The sequence below is a fragment of the Cylas formicarius genome, unplaced genomic scaffold (genome assembly GCF_029955315.1).
Source record: "Cylas formicarius isolate icCylForm1 unplaced genomic scaffold, icCylForm1.1 PGA_scaffold_2__14_contigs__length_35257938, whole genome shotgun sequence".
Classification (NCBI taxonomy): Eukaryota; Metazoa; Arthropoda; class Insecta; order Coleoptera; family Brentidae; genus Cylas; species Cylas formicarius.
The window spans coordinates 33,871,081-33,892,849 of record NW_026844319.1 but is presented as its reverse complement, the minus strand read 5'-3'; the positions used below and the strand labels follow the sequence as shown (position 1 = coordinate 33,892,849).

Genomic DNA, 21,769 nt, shown 5'->3' with positions numbered 1-21,769 from the left:
AAAGCCCATTTGGAATCCAACCGTCTTGTTGCATTGCATGTTAATGACAACCCTTTCATCATAATCCCATTCAAAAGCAATTGGTCACTCTCTTATATCAATGAACAGACCATACAGCGCAATCCATTGTTAAGTATCCATATTTTACCTGCACTTGGGCACTTAATGACTTAATTTATCTTAATGATACAAACGTACAAGATGCTTTATCGATTTGGTCCGGATTCCTTCTTGGGCTATGCACAAAACAATCAGATTTGACGAGTACGTTTTGCTCTCGTCTATCTGCTGAAGCGCATGATTTTAAAATCGTTTTCCGATATGGATTGATTTTTAAAATTGCGCTATAAGATTTTTAATACTAAAATACACTTTTAATAACTTGTACCTTCGATTTCGGGGAAGATCAGAACGAGCAAACAAATTTCAAACAAATAGGACCAATTTTCTCTTTCTTTTGTGAAAAAGATTATAAATTAACAGGCAAGTTAAAATAAATTCATCCTTTCTCTAAGATGGTGGGTTAAATATAGGTAATACAAGAAACACAAATTTGTCAAAAACGCCTAAAATGGCATCATCAGACCTATAAAAAAACCAAATACAGACTGTTGGACATCTATTGAAAAAGGGTAACTTTAACAAAAGTAACTTGCAGCTAACAAATAAAATTCAGGATTATCTATTTAAATATGTCGCAATTACCAAAGCAGAAAATTTTTCTCATATGTTAAGCCGTTTCTGGTCATTAATGCATATGGAGTTTTCAGCACAATCTACTGGATTTCAAACGTTTCTAATGGATCAAGCTATCGACCGTATCCAGTGCTAACGAATATGTCTCTAGATATTGTAAATGATTAGCAAAATTTCACTATGTTACTGTTGCTATTGTTGTGTTTTAAGAAATGTTCTCTAATCCTTTGCGGCCGGACTCGCCTACATAAACAGCTAGACATTCCGCACACTTCAGCTCGTCTACACCAGAAGACCGTAAAGGGGACAACCTGTCCTTGGTGTTAATAAGATGATTTTTCCAAGTGTTAGTTGCTTTAAGCGAATAAACAACGTCGTAAGGGGCCAAGAGTTTTTTAGATTGGAGATTGACCTGCAAGTTCTAGATAGAGTTGAGAGTAGAAGTGAAAGCTAGCGAATTTATAGCTTAGTTGATTTAAATTGAATAATAGGACAACAATACTCGCGGTAAACAATAGTATGAAGCAGAGAGATTCACTTTCACCTCCAACTCTTCAATAGAGCTCTAGAACAGATAATAATAGACCGAGAATTGAGACCACCAACTACTATTTGCAGACGATTATATATATGAACAGACCATACCTTTTTCCCTTCAATTCTAATTAGTTCTCGTCAGACTGCGCGTCGGACGCATCAGAACAGTGGAGGGTATGGCTGCCGAACAGATGCTTTTTGTACTCATTGAGAATAAAAAAAATCTGTGTTGTATAAAAGGATCCTCTCCAGTAGACATAAAAGCACGCTTTGTGTATTACCGGTCAGTAAAATGGTCGTTTTGTAAAGCCCGGGGATCGAATCAATGGGCGTAAACGCGTGCGTTTTACCGAAATTAGTTCGGATCAAGTTTTCAACCCTCCTGGGCACGGATGACAGGTGTTGGGCGTCGAGTTACACCCCGTCGACGCGATCGAACAAAGATTTATTTATTTTACTTATGGAGACTGGAGAAAAATCGAAATTGCGAGTAAAGCGGAACGAAAAATTTGCGTAAATACAACCCTATTCTTGATTGACGTTTCGTTACCGTTTTCCAAAACAAAATTTTCAACTCCAAAAAACTAAAAAGACGAAGAAAGCGGTTGACGTGTTTTTGTTTTCTCTCATTTACACCATTTTGCTTAACAGGTACAAAAATCCGGTCATTTTGTAGAGTCCGATTATTTAGTAAAGAGTAGCAGTGGTAATTTTCCCTAGCAGTCACGTGACGCGTAAGAGAATACATTAAGACGTACATTAGATAAACTAATTATGGGATGTTTGTATTATTTTTTTTTTAATTTTACACTCATATAAATAAATGCCTCGAAACCCTAGGGTACTACGAAAGGTCTGTTTATCGACAAGTTAAATACAAATAAAAACGCAAATAGAGTCTGTCTCAATAGAGAATATCCCAGTGATGTCATTGTTCGATGCTCGAAATAAGCGTTCTATCTCCTCCCGTTATTGCGTATCGTGTAGGTGAAACAGTGGCGGCACTTATTTCAATTACGTGCATTTTATTGTTCAATGCCTGGCGCTTTCACCAGATTTTTAATACCCATAATGTTTATTCTAATACATTATGTTAAAATTTAGTTCGTTATAACTGGAAATTTTGGGTGAAGGTGTATAGCTAATAATTTACATATTTTTCAATGCAAAGATAAATATCCCATTTTACCGATGACCCATTTTGCTCAATAACCAACATTTTCCTTTAAACATATCTACATTGTGAAAAATAAAACAAATCGTCAATATCTTCGAAATTTTCGTGGGGTGGGATTTTCCAGCTTAGCAGGGCAGCATGTCACTGACCAAAGACAGGAGACATATTAAATTATTTATTCGAATGGGAAAATAAGTTAGATACGTCAATAACGTGTAATTTTACCGGGTAGTAAGCAAATTTCAAAGCCAAAGTCCTGAAAGCCTGGAAGCAATGAAAGAAATAATAATCAAAAAAAACGAATAGTTACAAATATTTGGCAAAGAAATATTTTTTTATTAAGAAAAACCTGCTATGTTTTGACTTTGTGTGGAACTGTTACTTTCGGGACAATTATATAAATTTATAAACATAAAAAATAACATAAGATAACAAAAGAGAAGTAGTCGGCACGGGGCGTAAGCTGTGTGCTTAAATTCTTTGAGTTTCAAAACTTCCTTTAACATAACTAATGTACACTATTTTTCCTAGGACTACAAAAGCATATTTGAAAAAAAATCTCAATTTTATATTTTTTTTTAAAATAAAACTTTTCAATACTGTGGTTTAAAAAAATATCACACAAGCGTTGAAAAAGTAATAAATCGAAATGCTGGTAATGTAAGCTTACTTATATCACACGTAAATTATGTTTCACTGTGAAAAAAGTAAAACGTTTTATGTTTTATGTTTAATCTAATATATTTCATCAAGGGTGGGATATTGAACACTTTCAAGCCAAGTTACCAGTGCTTTTTTTACTACTTTCATATGTGGTCTTATGAAATGAAATATTAGGCCAAGTTTTACATCAACATCTATTTTATTTCTCATAAAGGGAAACCCTGTATAAATGTTATTGCTTCTTTTTCTTATAATTTTATACAAATGCTAGGTGCACTAGTCTAGTCGGTTATTTATATTTTTGAAATATGCACTTTGATTCCATTTGATAATAATTGTTGACTGATCATTTTTTCCTCGTTTCGAATACGTTTCAGTGCAGCCTGCAAAAATGATTTACACTAATTTACTGATATTTCGGATTGAAATCAACTTTTGACTTTTTTTTTCAACACCTGAAAAAATATTGTTTTATACACCAGTTTTACCAACTATCCCTCCCACGTGTGCATGTGTTCTATTTCCTAAACTGTTTTTTTGACATATTTTCACACAAGCCACATATTTTGGAATATTTTCGTGATCTCTATTAGTTAATCACCGCACCTGAAATATGTTGAAATATTTTTTTGTTAACTTTTTTTAACCTACAGCCTTGCTCCTCAATAATTTTATGTGCACTTATTTCTTCCTTCTCGCTTTGGTTTGTCATTCCCTACATCCTGGAATAATGGCCCACTTAACCGCGAAAATTATTAATTTAAATCATTAAATCATAAGATTAGCAACAAACCAAAAATCCCCATGGTTAACTAACAAGGTATGGTAATTAAGGTATAAAATAAACTTTGCTGATATTGAAAATGATGTTTTAAAATACTATACATTTTTTGAAGATTTTAATGCATATATTCAGTTCAGATTTTCACGAAAAAAACAATTCCAGACACCAGTTTTTTCCTGAAAACTAATACAGAACGCGAACAATTTAAAACAATTACGTACATAGGAGAACCCAATGGAAAAGTTTCAAAAAATGTGTCAAAATGTGTGTGTCAACAACACAATAGGAAAATTTTTAAAAAACAAAAAAACGAAAAAAAAAATTTCGTGAAAATCTGAACTTTTAGTTCTTATTTATTTTGTTAAATGGATGTTCATCAAGTAAAAGTTCAATTGTTCAAATCTGAAACTTGTTTGTCAGTGGAGCTTTAAAATTGATATTTTATGCAATTGTGTATTTTAGTTTTTTGGTCCCAGCGATGACCCAGTATTATTAAATATTAATTATTTCCCAAATTGTCCGCGGAACTACCGTTTTTTGGGTCAAGTAAAGCCGAGTTAATGTACCTATAAAAAAATTACAAATACTCCAAGACATGGGTGATGTTGAAGTTATAATGTGATAAATATTGTAAATTCCTACTCCTCTGCTAATTTTAATTTAATTGTACTATTGGAATTGGAATTGGAAACTATTGCTTAAGTCTTTCATGACGGTCCTTATGTTCCGCGAGACTTGTTTCAAAAAAGAATTCACGTACGAAGGAGAAAGCATGTGTAGGAAAGCGTACCCCTCGAGGTGTTATTTATACGTGGTTCTTACGCTGTAGCACTTTATTTGTAAACAACCGTCACACGAAAACATCGTATTTTTCCTAAGGTAATCCAGTTTCTCGACGTTGACGAGGCGTGGATTGAAAGGCGTTACGAAATGTATACACACAAAGCGGAAAAATAAATGAATGTCGAGCCTGGGAGCCCCGGGCCTGCCACACATCACACCTTAGCGTGAGTTTCCGACGAAATTTTACTACGCGCTAGCGTATAATGACAGTCAGCCCTTTTGGCGCGGTGAGGATCCGTTTATGGTGTCTTCGAAATGCTTGGAAGGAAGGAAGCAACCCTAAGCATCCAAAAAAAAACTAGACAATCGAAGCAATAGGTTTGTTCGATCAGTACCAGCTGCTTTTACTATCGAGGACTTCTGATGCAATATTAGACGGACATTAGTGTAATGAACTTTCTTTTCTTGAAAGACGATTACAAATTATGAATACCGAAGATGCGCGGAAACCGGGGAGCAGATTATTTTTCAAGATATCCAATGATCTTCACTCGGATCTCACTTAAGTCAAATTTTTTGCACTTTCTCTTGAACATGTAAACTTTGTCTCTCATAAAAAAAAAGGCGAATGATTTCAGAATACTCTAGGGAGATCAAAGATTTAAAATTGCCGAAAGGGCGAAAAATGGGTGCTTTACTAACGAACCTATATTTGTACGGGATATCAATCATTAAAAATTAGCTTTCAAGTTACTTAAAGTCAAAACTATTGAGTCAAGGAATTATTTCTTATCGCAAGAGCATACGTCACGCTTCTTTGATTTAAGATTACGATACTTCGGCCACGGGAATCTTCAGATCAACTAATTAGATCGTTAATTAAGATAACAAATCCTAAATAAGTTTTAGACAGTGAACGCTCTGTATAAGCAACTAACTCATTTCAACTAATTTCAATAAAGAAGTTTCTTAAATAATAATAATAATAATAAAAGATAAGTATAAAAATACTGACCCTCTGGAAATAGTTTTCGCAAAACAACAACACGAATACATTCACTGTCAGAACTGACAAACTTCAAAATGCAAAGCGTGGGAAATATCTCCGAAAACATCCGATTGCTTCCAAACCCGTGCGGTAGAATCCCGGAAATGTCCCAAGTGGCTCGGATCCGTGGGAAACGAAACTGACGTGGTATAGTGACGCTTCCCGCACGCTAGAGATCGGTGTGTAATTAGGTATTTTACAGACGGGAGTAGAAAAATATTTTTGTCTTCTGTGTTCGGCATGGACTTGTTGCATTCTTAATTTGAGCATTGTTTTTTCACTTAGCTGAACTTTTAATTTAAATCGCATGGCATTCACATTCATTTTCTGTTCCGCCATCTTAGTAATTAGTCATAATGCGAGATTTTGTGTCAGTGGCTCCATCTCCCTGTCAGGTGGTTAACTTGTTGTCTATCAATGTTAATGCTTGACCACTTAGTTGTTGGTCGTATCAGCTGGGGAAACATTTATTTTTCAAATGGAACGTCTGGTTGTTAATTTTATATATAAAAAGCTCACATTGGAAATAAATTCAGGTTAAATGGTGCCCTGTTATGTTGTCGGTAAAATGGCAGCTTAGCTCCAATGCTCTATGCCTTTATTTTTATTAAACCAGTTTAAAACTGTTATACGACGTTGCAGTTTGCACTATTCAATGTAGGAACAGGGAAATGACACAAGCAACAAATGTCTAACCGCGTGTATATTTAAGACTGTAAAGGAAAAAAATAACTCCCGAATAATCTTTTGGCGAAACATTTTTTAACTGTTGCCGTTCCCGGAAAGTCCAAGGCAGAGGCGTTAAAATGTAGTACATCCATGCACTTTTAGTCGAATCGGCGAATTGTGGAATCTTCGCGATAAAAGGAACATAATTCAACGTGGCTTAGAAAGGAACACGGTAATTTTCCGTCTCGGACGAAACTCCGAAGATTCTCCTGAGTGTTTTCAGATTGGGTGGGGGTGGAAGCGATGTGGATGCAGCGCAAAAATCCGCGAAAATGCCGGGCAACTTTATGGTGATTGGTTTGTCTCGCAAAGTGCTTGCGATAAAATTGTTTGTGTCCCGTTTTAGTCCAGCGAAATAAAAATCTATAATTCCTCTGATGGGAGTGTAGTAGTATCTACATATGGGTTGTCAGAAGGTTATGTAAGATTAGATTAGGATATAAAATAGGTTAAAATTTATTTTTATTTTATTTTATTTTTTTATTTAGTATTTTATAAATGTTTTGTACAGGAATGTTTATCTCAGTGCGCAGTTATAACCTCAGGCGACAAATTTAAGTAAATACATGTTAATATAATAATTTTATGGTTTTAGTCTGTCTGAACCTTAAAATTGCGATTGCAGTAAATATTCATTCGTTCAGGGTCTTGTGGCCAAGGCGAATTTTTCTCCTTAGACACAACTGTATTGTTTTTCCACCGCGGAAATGGAAGATTTAGGTGTCTCGCAGGGACAATAAGATTTTCAAACCGTTCCTCAATTTATAGCCGAACAAATAAAAGCGGAGCTACAAATGAAACTGCAAAATGCACCTTCAAACAAAGGAGGAAGGAATAAACAAAATTTTCTATTTCGCCCGTATCTTGGAACTTTCCCCGTCGCACGGCTCCTCTTTCTAAACCAATTTTCCGCTTTTCCGAATAACTTTTGTACGTCGACATGTAAGAAAAGTTTGAAAGACGTGCCGCGTCCCAAACAATCTTTCGGAAGCGGGATAGAACCGGAAGTTTACGACCCGGATGCGACTCGTACGGTCACTTTTTTGTTGTTTCGGCATATGGGGGGACGAAACGTCCTCGTCGATTGGATCGAACGTAATCTAATCCCAATGATATCGTTCGATTCCAATTCGTTTTGCTAGTTATTGAAAAAAAAACAGAAACAAATTAAAAAAAAACTTCTATTAAAATATTGAGTTCTAATTTCAGAGTGACGAAATATCCATATATAATGATTAAATCACAGGAAAAATATAATTAAATGGTAGCCCTATTTGTTCCTGTGTCGGACATTTTTTTTACTGATTTAAGATGTCAAAGTGGCAGTCAATAAAAAATAAACGAGGTCGCGCAAAAATTGTTCATTATCGCTCTGTTCAAATTGCCTAATTATTATTATTTAAAGAACACTTTTTCTTGTGGTTTTGAGTATACGCTTTGAACATTTCTTCAAAATACCAGTCCCGCAAAAATTGTTGCTTGTCGCACTGTTTAACTTTCTGCACTAATTTTTTAATTTAAAGACCATTTTTTCTTGTGGTTTTGAGTTTTCTCTTTTGAACATTTCGTCGAAAGGGCAGTTACTAAAAAGTAAATTAAATCCCGCAAAAAATTGTTGCTTTTAAAGATAAAGATAAAGATAAAGGTAGCTTTTTTTCCATAAGACTTGATTTACAAGTGTTGGATATTGTCAGCATAATGTAAAAGTATAAAATTCTCTTAGCATAGTAAATTAATAATAATAATAATAAGTAATACTGATGCATAAATAACAAATATATAAACAATAACAAACAACGAATACGTATTAAAAGGTATCAAAACAAAGAAAATCCTTAATATTGTAATAGGCAAGGCCCTAGCAATTTGTCTTTAAGAATGCATTTGAATTTTGTTTGACTAGTTATCTCCTTCAGTTCGATAGGCAATTTATTATAAATTTTTACAGTCAAAACAAAGGGACTATTTGCCGTAAGAGACAGTCGATGTGTAGGTATTTTTATGTTAAGATTCGGTCTTAAACTGAATATCTGAGTTTGTTGAGGGCATATAAAGATTAGAGTTCCTTTTTACATATGTGGCACAATTTAGTATCGAACTGAGCGCGTGCGGAGAAAGTTTGTCCACTTTAAGGGTATTAAGTTAAGAAAATGGTCCGTTCGGCTCTCGTTAGATGTAGACGCAGCACCCAGATATTTAATGTTTCTAGTCACTGTACAAATGGGACTAGAACGTTTGTATCACGTCCGTCAGTTTTTACTCATCAGTTTCAGTGATGTGGACTTTTAAATCAAAAGAGAAGTTAGCGCTCCCGCTCATTCAAATGTTGTAACTCTCGTTCATTGGTTTTCATTTCAATTCAGCTCATTTGTAGCCAAACTTAAATACACCCCTTTAGGAATGCCGCTAACAAATAATAGGAAATAACGGGACACTCTAGGAATATCTAGTTGTAGTTACCCATTTACACGTAAAACTTATTTTAACTAATAAATACTTTAATTTAATTAGGAGCGAACCTCCCAATAACTAATTTTACATACTGGAAATTGTTTGTGGATTGTATTGTTTTTCCACTGCTTAGATGGAAGATTTGCTTGTCTTGCGGGGAACAATAAAATTTTCAAACTGTTTTCGACTTTATACCCGGAAGGGAACAATTTTCGTTCATCAATTTATTTATTTATTAATGCCGACGTCATTCACTGTTTTCGGTAGATTTTAGCCCAAAAACAATTGCCAAAATTAATCACCCTAAAAGTGGGCGCATTAAACTATAGTAAATTCAGAGTGGCGCTATCATTGTCTCATATTTGGGAAATTCGGATATTAAATTTTGTATTGAATAATTTAGGGCTTATTTAAAAGCCGAAATAGCCACCGCGGTTTGTATGGCGTGAAAATGGCAGTGGCGGACCACACAGCCCGTGCAACCACCTAATAAAAGTCCCCGGTAAAAATTCCGGCGAAGAGATACGCTTATATTGAAGTCGGTGCTTTTTAATTATTTCTCCTCATATCTCCCATAATAAACCGTGTATACAGCTTTACTGCTTCGGTCGTAAAGTATGAAACCCATAAAACCTGGGATACGTAAATCGCACGAACGAAAGAAAAACCCAAAAGGAAAAAGGCCACCATTACGGCGCTGTAATGAAATGTTTTTTATGCGGTAATATCTGTATGTTTACAATCAATACGATTGGTATCTGTTGTCACCCAGCATAATCAGCTGCGTAGTTTTCGATTTTTCTAACTGGTGGGTTTTTTTATGCAACCAGTGAAAAAAAAAGGTAAATTACAAATTAAAAAATAACATTACTTGTGTGTTAATTGTATTTGATCGCTGGATCAGTTAATACTCTTTAGTCATTGATATCATGTAAATCCTTGTTTGGATTTTTGCATTAATATCCTGAAAATGATCGAAGTTTTATTACCATTTTAAGTTTTAATATAATAATAAATACGCAATATTATTGACCTTATTCCTTTGTAAATTTGTAATTTTATCTAGATTTTAAAAATTAATAAAAAATTGAATGTTTCTGGCAAATGGAACTTCATTTAAAAATATGGGTTATGTTTCGGAAGACCATTTGCTTCTAAAAGGAAAACCGTTTTTAAAATCTTTTTAATTAGAAGGGTAATAAAAAATATTCGAATCAAAACAAATATTATGCTCAATAAATTAGAACATGGAAAAAATTGTTAAAGTAAAAGTTGTAAATGCGCCGAAAATTCACCGATGGTTTCAAAGATTTAAGTTTTGCGTGCCTGCGAGTTTTTTTAGTTGTATTTCTTTTGCTGCGGAAATGAATCATCATGGACTTCATCAACTCTAAAATACTTGTTACATTTTAAGCACTTTTATCAATACAAGCAAGCAAAAAAAAAATGCGGAGCTAAAATTAACAAAAACTCAGAAATTCGGATAGTCGGTGAAATTATGCATCGTAGTTTTCCATCTGGAATGGCACACAACTTGTTTTTTTTTGGCCGCGCACGCCACTGGACCTAAGCAATCGCCAGTGACTTCAAAGAACGCCGTTAACCTCAGAGTTCAACCATCTCGGCGACTTATTCTCGTTTCTTTTGCATTTTTCGCCAAGATTGGCGCGCGATCCGTAATAATAAGGGAGGACAGCCTGAAATAAAATAAAAATGTATGCAGGCAGCGAGTGGTGACGTTAATTCCGAAATTTATATCGTTACTTTTTTTTAATGCGGGAGCCATATCTCTGACCACGTTTTTTGGATGGGTTTCGGATACAGTTTTTTTTTACAGAGATCGCCAGACTACTTTGCTACTGCCGACGATATTTAAGGTCCTCAAATTATCCACGAAAAAAAGTAAAAAATTATGTATCAACTTATTTAGAGTTGATGAAACAGAAAGAAGAAGAAAGCTTGTATTATGTTTACTTACTTACTTATTTAAATGGTATACACGGAAACTATATTTCCTATAGATTGTGGAAAAATATCTTTTTTCCATGTAGGTCCTCCATCCCGTGATTGAAAATGTCGGATAATTATTTTTTAATTATTTAATTCAAGTTCAATCTGGGTGTTTATCGAACCAACGATTATTTAATTCAATTTCCCGCCAAATCAGGAAAAAAAATGTCTCCCCGTGACCAATGTTTTTCGCATTGCCGTGACCAGGATTCGAACCTGGGTTACCACGGCCACAACGTGGGGTCCTAACCACTAGACGATCACGGCTATTGGAGAACATATCAATAACTCCTTCGTCGACGAAGAAACGAAGAAATTGCTTCACGGTCTGGTTATGTTTGACCCTCGGGCTTAATTGCCGAGTAAAGCGAATCGATTTAACACTTCGGGCGTGGTAGAAAAGTGAAGCGATGTAATTTATCGATTGCGCCGAAAGTGACAACGTCTCCGGTAGCCGTGATCGTCTAGCGGTTAGGACCCCACGTTGTGGCCGTGGTAACCCAGGTTCGAATCCTGGTCACGGCAATGCGAAAAACATTATCACGGTGGAGACTTTTTTTTGCAAATAAAGTTCTTCAACATTTTTTCGGGTCTCATCACCAAACTGATGTATTCTAAAACATTTTAAAGATACTTGGAAGTTTGGCCATTTTGTCGACCATAGGAGGCCAACTTTATACAGTGCTTGATCCCTTTGAACAAGAAAGGGCCAATTCTTTCCTGCGCAGCAAGTGTTCTCGTACTCGTTGACAGGTCTTCTATGAATGTTTTAGTAGATGGAACGTTTCTATTGGGATACTCCTCGATATAAAGCAGTCTTGATCTCCGCATCACAGTTAGCATTTGGATAATAAGCTCTTTCAATAGAACCTAATTTTTAACGGATTGTGACACTGACTTTTTCAAATTTCAGAGGTAAAATGACATTTACAGCCGAGCCGAGTTAAACGATAACACTTATCGACTTGAAACAAGAGTAACAATATTTGAGGAACTGCTAACTGCCACTCGATGCAGCAGGACGACCAGCCTTATTAATAATATGCTCGCTAACAGACAGTTTGTCGTGAACAAGGACGATCAATACAGTACAAAAAGAACACTCAACAACGGGTTGCCCCAGGGATCTGTGCTGGCCCCTCTACTATTTAACCTGTATATTGCGGATCTGCCTCACACCACATCGAAGAAATTCGGATATGCGGATGACCTTGCGATTGCCGTTCAACACAAGCACATTACCGCAACAGAAGATATTTTAACAAATGATCTGTCCAGACTGGCAGTCTATTTTCGAGAATGGAGATTGAAACCTAGTATGAGCAAAATTGAGTCTTGCTGTTTCTACCTTAACAACAAAATGGCCAACGTAACTAAACCATAATTCAACCCCTAAATATCTTGGTGTCACCTTGGATCGGACTCTAACATACAAAAAACACCTGACCAACACGGCTGCAAAACTGAAAACGAGAAATAATATCCTACACAAACTTGCAGGAACTACATGGGGTGCTGCTGCAGACACCCTGAGAACTTCAGCCCTCAGCCTCGTCTACTCTGTAGCAGAGTACTGCGCGCCGCTCCAGTGCCCTGCTCCGAGAATACAACAAAATAATAAGCAATCCGGATCCTCCCATAAACAAAGACTTCCCAGCTGTGAGACAACGCCTGAAATCGAGGCACTTGCCTATTGCCACGGCTATCGATCTTGCAAACTCACATTTCAATGTTAAAGAAAGCTGGCAACAAAGGTGGCTCCAGGCCGCGCTCCCTGAATGGCACCAGGCTCTTAATGTGAACAAGCCACCAAGTGGCTTCGATTTGCCCCGTAACACTTGGTCGAAACTAAATAGAGTTCGCACGGGCCACGGGCGCTGCGGTGATTCACTTTTCAAATGGGAAATAAAGCAGTCTCCTCAATGTGACTGCCAAGATGGTATTCAGACGATCCGCCATATCTCGACCGAGTGTCCCAATCGCGCATACCCCGCCCCCCTCTCAGACTTTGTTGGACTCCCTAAAGAGACTATCCAATGGCTGAATGGACTGGACATCGCTCTCTGAAATTATTTGTTCTCTATGTTCTATATTACAATTTCGAATTTTTGTTACATAACTCCTCCAAATTTCCTAACTCAATTTCCGAACACCCTGTATAAGGTAGATTTGGACACAATTGTCAATATGTTAGACTTCCTCAATTAGGTAAATTACTTTAACGTTATTACCCTTGGCGAATGGAATTCCGGAGATACAAACCACGACGTGGGATAACCTAATTCACTGCGTCGGAGAAACAACCCTGCAGGTCTAGAGCCGTTGCAAACGGTTCAGCAGGAGGGGGCGGGAGGGATCCACTATTCACAAATATAATTTACAAGTTACCGATTTTCCATAAAATCCCAAACGATAAGCCCATTCGAAGTGATCCGTTTTACCAGCTTGCCGGCCCAGTGGCGGCGTCAGAAACAAAGAAAGAAAGGGCATCGATTCCAAAAAAAATCAAGGCAGAACATTTTTTTAATTGAAATAAATTCCGAAAAAATCGACACCTTTAAGTTTTCTTGACTAAGGGGTTAAAAATTTTGATAGAAACTTATTTTTGTGTTTTGTTTTCGCAATACAGTGGGTCTTCTCAACTTTTACTTAACTTTGCATTTCAAAACAAGGTTATTCGCACACTATCCAAATGTTTTTAAGTGTTTTTAAGAAATTCTAGCGAGTGTACTTTTTTATTAGCACTCAACTTTCATTTTATTAGAAATAACTATAAAGGTCAGCGAACAAAACCTTTATAATTGTAGAATCTGATCAGGCATGCCAAAATTACTAAAATATTAACATTTCATAACTTTCTGTTTCGGAAGAATTATGAAAAAACATTCTTTTTAGGCTGTTAGTTGTACTCAAACATGATGGCGCGTTTTGTAACATTGTACATTGCAAATATGTAAAGCACGAATTCAAACGGGCGTACATTAAATACAACACACCTTACACTAGCCAAAAATAAACGTAAATAATATAATTCCCGGTCTATAACCTGAGAATGACAGTATAACATGTCGCCGTATCGATCGAAAAGCAGCGGTATGACGTCACGATCATTCTAGTGTATTTAGTGTTGTTTAAAAGGAATATCCCGGTGTCACAACTTGAATTATTGCAACTTAAATATTTTGTTTTGAGTTTTTATATTTGGTATGCGTTATTTCTATACATAAACAAATGTATTAAAGAAATAAAAAAACATGTTCAAGTTCCCTATTTCGGGACACGCTCTATACCGTATCCGTAATTAGCAATTTGTTATCGAGGAGAGTGCTAAATGTATAGGTAATTAATAATAAAAAAAAATGTCATGGTCACAGGTATCCTGAACCGTCATTGCTTACCAATTGCTTTTGGGGTTAATTAAACTCTCGTTCTTAATTACAGCACAACTCAACGTATGACCTTCTCAGGCAGTAGAGTTAGTCATCTGAATCAAGTCCCATTTAATCTACTGCGCGTCACACTGGATGTAACAGCCAAAGCTTTCCGAATGCAAAAGAAAGCTCTGACACATTGTCGCCGTATCTAAAAATCATGACACTTCCTAGTCTGTTCATTTACCACGTCCATGAAAATATACATGCTTTTGAAGGACATTCTGACGGACATGCACACAACACCAGACAGGCAATCCTCATCGTACCATACTATTTCAGACTGACGACCTCGGCAAGGAATAAGCCTCGCACCGACTTGTACAATGTTCTCCTCAACATATCAGAGACTTATCACAGTCTAAATGCTTCTGAGAAGTTAGACTGTTTCTTCTGGAGCATGCTTAAGCATAAATAAGAACTAAACGTTCAGATTTTCACGAAATTATATATTATGACATGACAATTGTTTCGACAACACCTTGTCTTTATTTGATAATACTGACGCGCCATTTGTTGTAAAGACTTTTTATGTAAAAAATGGCTAAATAAATCTATCTATATATCTATCTATCTATCCTATATCTAGGGCAGACGGTGAAGCAGAGATACCTATCCATCATCATCGCCGGATTTGATAATATTTACTGATATGCCTATATATTTGTAACTGTGATATCAATATCGCGTGTTTCTTGTTAAAGTGTGCTCTTACGAAACTTTTTAAACTCAGAATCCGAAGTAACGCGTTGTGTCCCGGAAGATGCGGATGATCGCCATTGAAATATATACCAGAACGAAAGAGGAGCGAAGAAATTGAGTTTTTCGTTTCAAGTCGCCTCCAAAGAGTCTGGCTTATGCATATTAAGGGATAAGCGTCGAACGACGCATCTTAAACCCTTACACGGCAGCGAGGAGATTACCACCGTACCAATTTAGAAAATGAGGAGGCAGTAGGCAGAGCGCGAACGAGAGTGTTTTATAGTTCATTTGTACGTGAAGGGCATAAATTTTTACAGGCGAGCGAGGAGGAGTAGATAAATAAAGGGAGGGGCGAGCGATGCCGAAAACAAAGGGAACGTTTCAAGGGTTAAATGTGGAGAGATGTCTCGCGCTGCGGTGGAAACGGAATGAAAAAATCGAGATAACATTTTTCCCTTGAATATACCTCAAGGTTAAGTAAAAGTTGAGAAAGAGAACCTATTTGAGGAATTTATTTCACTGTAAAAAAATGTTCCGCCTTGTTATTTTGGTTTTTGAAATCGATGCTATTCCTTCCTTTGTTCGACGCCGGCACTGGGGCGGCAAGCCGGTAAAGCGGCTCGCATTTGAATGTGCTTATCGTTTGGGATTTTATGGAAAATCGGTAACTTGTAAATTATATTTGAGAATAGTGGATCCCCCCCACCCCCCACACCGGCTGAACTGTTTCTAACCTGGAGGGTTGTTTCTCCGACGCAGTATACCGATTTAGGGATTATCTCCGGAATTCGATTCGCTGAGGATATTGATGTTAAAGTAATTTACCTAATTGAGGAAGTCCTTGTACATAATTGACAAAAAAACTTGCCAAAAGATCGACATTAGCTTAAATTAATAAATTATAATTAAATTAAATAACAATTATCTTACGTTTCCGTACTAAACGCCTTGTCGTAATACACGGTCTCGCAAAAGAGTACGTCAACTACTCTTTAGGACCTTTAGATATATTGGGACTTTTCTTACGTCAAACTGAATCTTTTAAAATGAAGCTTCTGTTTAATGGGTAGCAAAAAGCTCTAGGAAGTAATAAAAAAATAGTAACTTTTCTGTCTGTTGTAAAATCTTGATTAGAAGGTTATTTTACGAGATATATTTACTTATCTGACCCAGAGTTACGATTCTTTAACAATTATCAATTGAAGAAAACGCAAAAACTTTTATAATTTTTAATTTTTGTAACGAATGTCAGAAAAATCTTAGGTGAAGTATCTAATTGATAGAGACGAATAAATATGCGTTGTAAAAGTTAAGTTTCACACTGTATATATCGAAAATAAAGCATTCAAATGGATAGTCCTATAACTTTACCATAGCAGTGTTAATGGGTTAAGCTACTTTGTATACATTTCGTATTTTAGGTTTTTAATTTAGGAATTATTTATTATTCTTATTCTTGTTTGCAAGTAATATTTTTAAATTAAAACACTTAAATTTATTCATACCTTTGGAAAAGTTCTAGGACACTAAATTTAAATATCCCTGTATATTTTTATTTGGATAATTTATTTTTTGTTTGCAGTATATCATCTGATATGCAGAACAGCTGGTGTAAAATGCATAAAATGTTTTACTGTATGTATATGTGAATATATTCTATATTTGTAACTAACTACGTTCTAAATACGTTCACCAGTACCAACCAAAATTAGCTGGTTAGTACGAAAACTACCGGTTTGCTTCATTTAAGATGAAGTGCATTTTTTTTTCAGCTCATGTTAATGTGTGATAGTTAATATGGTGGCCCATTTAGCTTTTAAAGTTTTCAGCATAAAATATGAAAAACATTTTTAATTACAAAATACTTTTCTACGCACGCCACTGGGAATGACGTAGATTTTCCGGGACGTTTTATATATTTAAAACCACTATAGCGGAAACCCTTACGATTTAAAAATCGGCCGTTCGAGGTATATCACCCTGTCTAGTATACGGCGGCCATCGCCCGCATCGAGGTTTAACAATTTTCCGTAGGTAAAACCCGGCGAAAATTAAATCCGGGGGCCGTAAAATCCCCGGCTGTCGGCGCCCGTGAATTTTACGATCGCACCGCCAGACATTACGGCGCTGCCGTCGACGGCGAATCGGGGAGTGGGGGGAGGGCCCGCAGAGAGCGTCGAACGATGTCCCGCCGCTACTCCAGAGACCATAAAACTTTACGACCGAACGCATCGACCCGTTGCCACTGGCAACGGCGATCCGGCAACGGTCAATTCGTCGCGTTTTAATCCCTAACCGAAAAAATTAGGGAAACTGCAGAACGGCATTAAACCATTCAAAAATCGGAGTAATTTAATAACCCAAAATGGAATTTTGCCTATATTTGTCATTTTTGATTCGACCCACGAAGTTTGAATTAATTTTTATAGGAAAAATCAACCACTTTATTAAATTTTTCAAATCTACCGATACCGTATGAAAAAAATTAGCAAAATACTTGGAAACATATGCAAACAAAGTTGTGTTTCAAACGGTATCACAAGCATGAGCGCATGAGTACCTACTTACACTTACGAATAAAAAATACAGGTTTTGGTATAAAATCCGCCAAATGATAGAGTGTAGATTTTCTAACGCCTGTGGAAGTTTCTTTGGAAAATTAACTTAACCAACCGAATCAACATGGTGACGAAAACATGAACGGGGAGGACTGCAATTGGGAAAACAACTTAAGCGCAGTTTTCAGTGATTATTTGTTGTATCGAACTCCACAATTCTGCTGACTACCGCTGATTTTAAATATACTATAGCATCATCATAACAGCACTTTTACATTGTTGACCCTATGAGCATATGCTCATTTTGGTTAACCAAAGGTTGAGTAAATCACTTTTCATACAAACTGGACAAATCAAAACGCTTCGATCATTTGTTCTAAGTGTTTGCTTAAAATTCCATTAGGAACTAGGAAACGTTTTTCGCTAATTGTTGAAAAAAATATGCTTAAAATACTATTTTGTCGATTTAGCGAAACAAAGCAAAGTTGGGTAGTCCGTTAGATGTCTTTGATTTGCTACGCCATCCAGATTTCATATTTCAGTGGTTGCTATGTACACAGAATAAAATGAATAAGTGTCAAGTTATAATCGAAGAAAAAGGAGAAAAGAGAGAAGATCACTATAGAAGTGCACAAACAATGTTTTAGTCAATAAATTAACCATCTGGAAGTAAGGAGTACTTTAAAATGATTTATAAACATAGCAAACCTGCTTTGTTCTACTATCCTAAATAAACAATAAATAATGTCCACAACAAAAAACATCGAAATTCTCTTTTACTTACGCTGTTGCTAATGCCAAATCAAGGTTGACCAAATCGCATCCCAGGTATTGGCACTTATTGATTAGTAGTAAATTTTCTTGCGAGTTTCAGGAATATTAATTTTCAATACTCTATCGACCAAATCAAAACTGCGATATATAGGCTTGAAACTATATAATATGTATAACTTGACGGAACTTTACAAAAACGCGGCGCTACTTCAAAATTCAGAAGAGAAAAATGGCCGATACCGTGCCAGACGGTTTCTTGCGGCAAAGCGTGGTAAGTGATCACGTGGCTGTTAAAATTTACCACATTTAATTTGAGTTTTAACATTGTATTTTGCATTTTAACAAAATAGCACGAAGTATAAAAATACATGAAAATACATGAACTAGACGGCATTTGACTCACGAATTTATTTGACACGAGCGGAGCGGGTTTTGAATATTCGAATGAGTTAAAAAGTTTACCGAACGTGTTGCATACTATACTTTTTCTACGACGAGTTTTTGGATACATTTTCGGAAAACACAAAACACAAACAAACAAATACATTCGCTGACATGACCGTCAGAACTGACAAACGTCAAAATTCAAGGCGTAGGAAATATCCCCGTATAAATATTCTAAGCTGTGAGTAAAAAAATAATGTAAAATTACCATTATTTTTCATCAGTGCACCTTATCGAACGAAACCAGGCGAATTGACGCGTGGCGTCGCGTTCAAGACTTCCGCCTCGTAAAAAAAAATCAGTGCCGTCTCCGGAAAAGCACGTGCTCGACGAGCAACGGGTCCGACCATGCGCGAACAGAAAACTACGACGCAGGCGATTGACACGTTCTGAATTTTGATGGAGGACGTCAAAACGCGGTCGTAACAAAAATAAAAAGGATCCCCGCAGGGCGATTGTCGACGAAATTTATTAACGTTTTTTGCATTCGACAATGGCGCATTAACACGACAGGTTAGCCGGCCGCGACTAGACGTGGACTTTAGGCAAAGTTGAAACTCGCTTATTACCGAACTTGAAGGTTGATGGTGTGGATACAACCTAAAATACAGTGGACGGTCAAAATAAATAAAAATCCCCCAAAATCATCAAAAACGCCATTTTTTTAAATCCATTCACGGATTCTTTCAAATTTCAAAAATAAAACACAAAAAAAATCTTAAATTGCGACAATTTCTGTGAGTAAAAGTGAATATGGCGTGAATATTTTTACTGGATGTGGAGACAAAAGGAGAACTCAGTAATTTGTTTAACCCAAAATATCCAAGATCCACGGTGAGTAAAATTGAGAGAAAATTTATTACGGGCAGATCGTCCATGAACCAATGAAAGTACATGATTACACATTTACGAAACAAGAAAAGTATCATCAGTACAAGATGACTTTGCTACAGAATAAAGTTTTGTGAAACTGTGATGGAAATGTGGATCTTAAACCCAGTTTTTCATCGTCAGATGCCGTTTAGTGATGAAGCCACGTTTTGTTTAAGCGGTACGGTAAATAAACAAAATTGTAAATAGAGGAGAGAAAATCGTACACAATATCCTCAAAAAATAATATTCGGGCAGGGACTTTCTTGAAAATGACTTAATTCCTACTCTAACAGTTTCTTGGTAAACAAATTTGGTTTTAACAAGATGGTGCGTGCTCCTCCCCACGTTATTCCCCGGACAGTGGATTGGTAGAAGGGGATGAATAAATTGGCCCGCACGATCTCCAGATATAACTCCACCGGACTTTTTCCTCTGAGGATATTTAAAGAAAAAGCGTATAAGGATAAGCCGCAAAATTTGGATTGGATTTGGAAATTAGCATACAGACTTCTGTCGATCTTAAATATGAGTTTATAAAAGTGCCACGCTGTAAACTTAACATTTATTAACTATTTAAGAACTGTTTTAGATTGATATATGACACTTCAGCTTTAATGCGGTCACCAAACGTATCTTTCAATAAATCGATTGTGGCACGAGCTCTGTGACATGTTGCGCCGTCTTGTTGAAGCCACATCTCCTGGACATCATGGTTATTTAATTCAGGAATGAAAGAGTTAGTAATCATAGCTCTGTACCGATCACCATTGACTGTAACGTTCTGGCCATCATCGTTTTTGAAGAAGTACGGACCAATGATTCCACCAGCCCGTAAAGCGCACCAAACAGTGAGTTTTTCTGGATGTATACGGTGTTTCGACATACACTTGAGGATTAGCTTCGCTCCAAATGCGGCAGTTTTGTTTGTTTGGCTACGTCAACCAGAAGTGCGCTTCATCACTAAACAAAATTGGCTTATGAAAATCGGGAACAACGGCAATCTCGTTTTGGGGACGGATCTACGCCTTACTTGATGAATTCATGATGAATTGCCAAACCAAACTGAAAATAAATCACTTGACAGCTGTTAAACCGGTGCCATCTTGAACAGTAATGCCAACTTAAAGTTCTATACATCGACTAGATGTTTTTTATCTAAATTTTGTACACCCTGATAGAGGCATTTTTCTGTTCTGTGTTATTTCTACTACCTTCTTTTCTTGATTTTCTTTTTCCAAGTATCTGCTACAGACATAGCAGTTTAGATATTTTTTATTCTTCTTTCTATAACATTTCTCAATTTTCTTGCTCTCTCTTCCTGGAATAACTTAATCATATATCATCTTTAAACCAATGTTCGAAGTTCCTGCTGTATTGTTCTTTGGTTCTATTAACTTGCTTCAACTCGAGTAACAAGAATAACCATTGAAATTACTATTTTAATTGATTGCCTTATGTCAAAAGATGTTTTTTCCAACTGTTTTCCTAACAATTCCGTTAAAAATCCAAACTTCACACGTTTAGATAACACAATAGACAAATTTGAGCAACTATACCGAAACTTTCATGGGTGAAAGCAAAGATAACAGACTGGGTTGGTTTAATTTGTAAATTTTGCAAATCATCGCATTACATTTAAATCCGGAATTGAAGCTTTTAAGCAGACTCAGACCAAATTTGCAAATTTGTCTAGTCTAGTAAGTTACTGGAGCTGTGTTGTTGCCTGGTTGGTTTACATGAAGGTGGGACCAAATGTGGCGTGTGTCGCCGGTGTGCATTGCTTTATTGGAGAGCGTGTGTCGTCGTAAGTGTTGATCCCGATAAGCATTGCATTAGTGGAGAAGCATGTGTTGCCGAAAGTGATTGTTGCGATAAGCATCTCTTGATTGGACAGGAGTGTGTAGCCGAAGGTGGTTATCACTTCAATGAGGCAAGCCAATGAAGAGCAAATAGAGCAGGTCAATAAGTATAAATATTTGGGGTGTATGGTGGACGACTAGTAGAATACGGAACTTGAAATTAGATGCAGGATAGAACAAGCAAGAACAACTTTTCTAAAACTCCAACCGGAATCTTAATTTCAAGCTCAGGTGTAGAATGGTTAAGTGT

At 36.4% G+C, this 21,769-nt stretch overlaps 1 protein-coding gene and 2 non-coding genes across 3 annotated transcripts in view; 2 read left to right on the top strand and 1 right to left on the bottom strand.

The window, feature by feature from the left end:
- Nucleotides 1-21,769, top strand: part of LOC132697806 (tyrosine-protein kinase-like otk) — an 80,638-nt gene that overhangs the window by 26,920 nt on the left and 31,949 nt on the right. The window lies entirely within an intron of this gene.
- On the bottom strand, nucleotides 11,074-11,145 carry Trnah-gug (transfer RNA histidin (anticodon GUG)). The gene has a single exon. It is a non-coding gene; the product is annotated as a tRNA-His (tRNA).
- Trnah-gug (transfer RNA histidin (anticodon GUG)) lies at nucleotides 11,332-11,403 on the top strand. The gene has a single exon. It is a non-coding gene; the product is annotated as a tRNA-His (tRNA).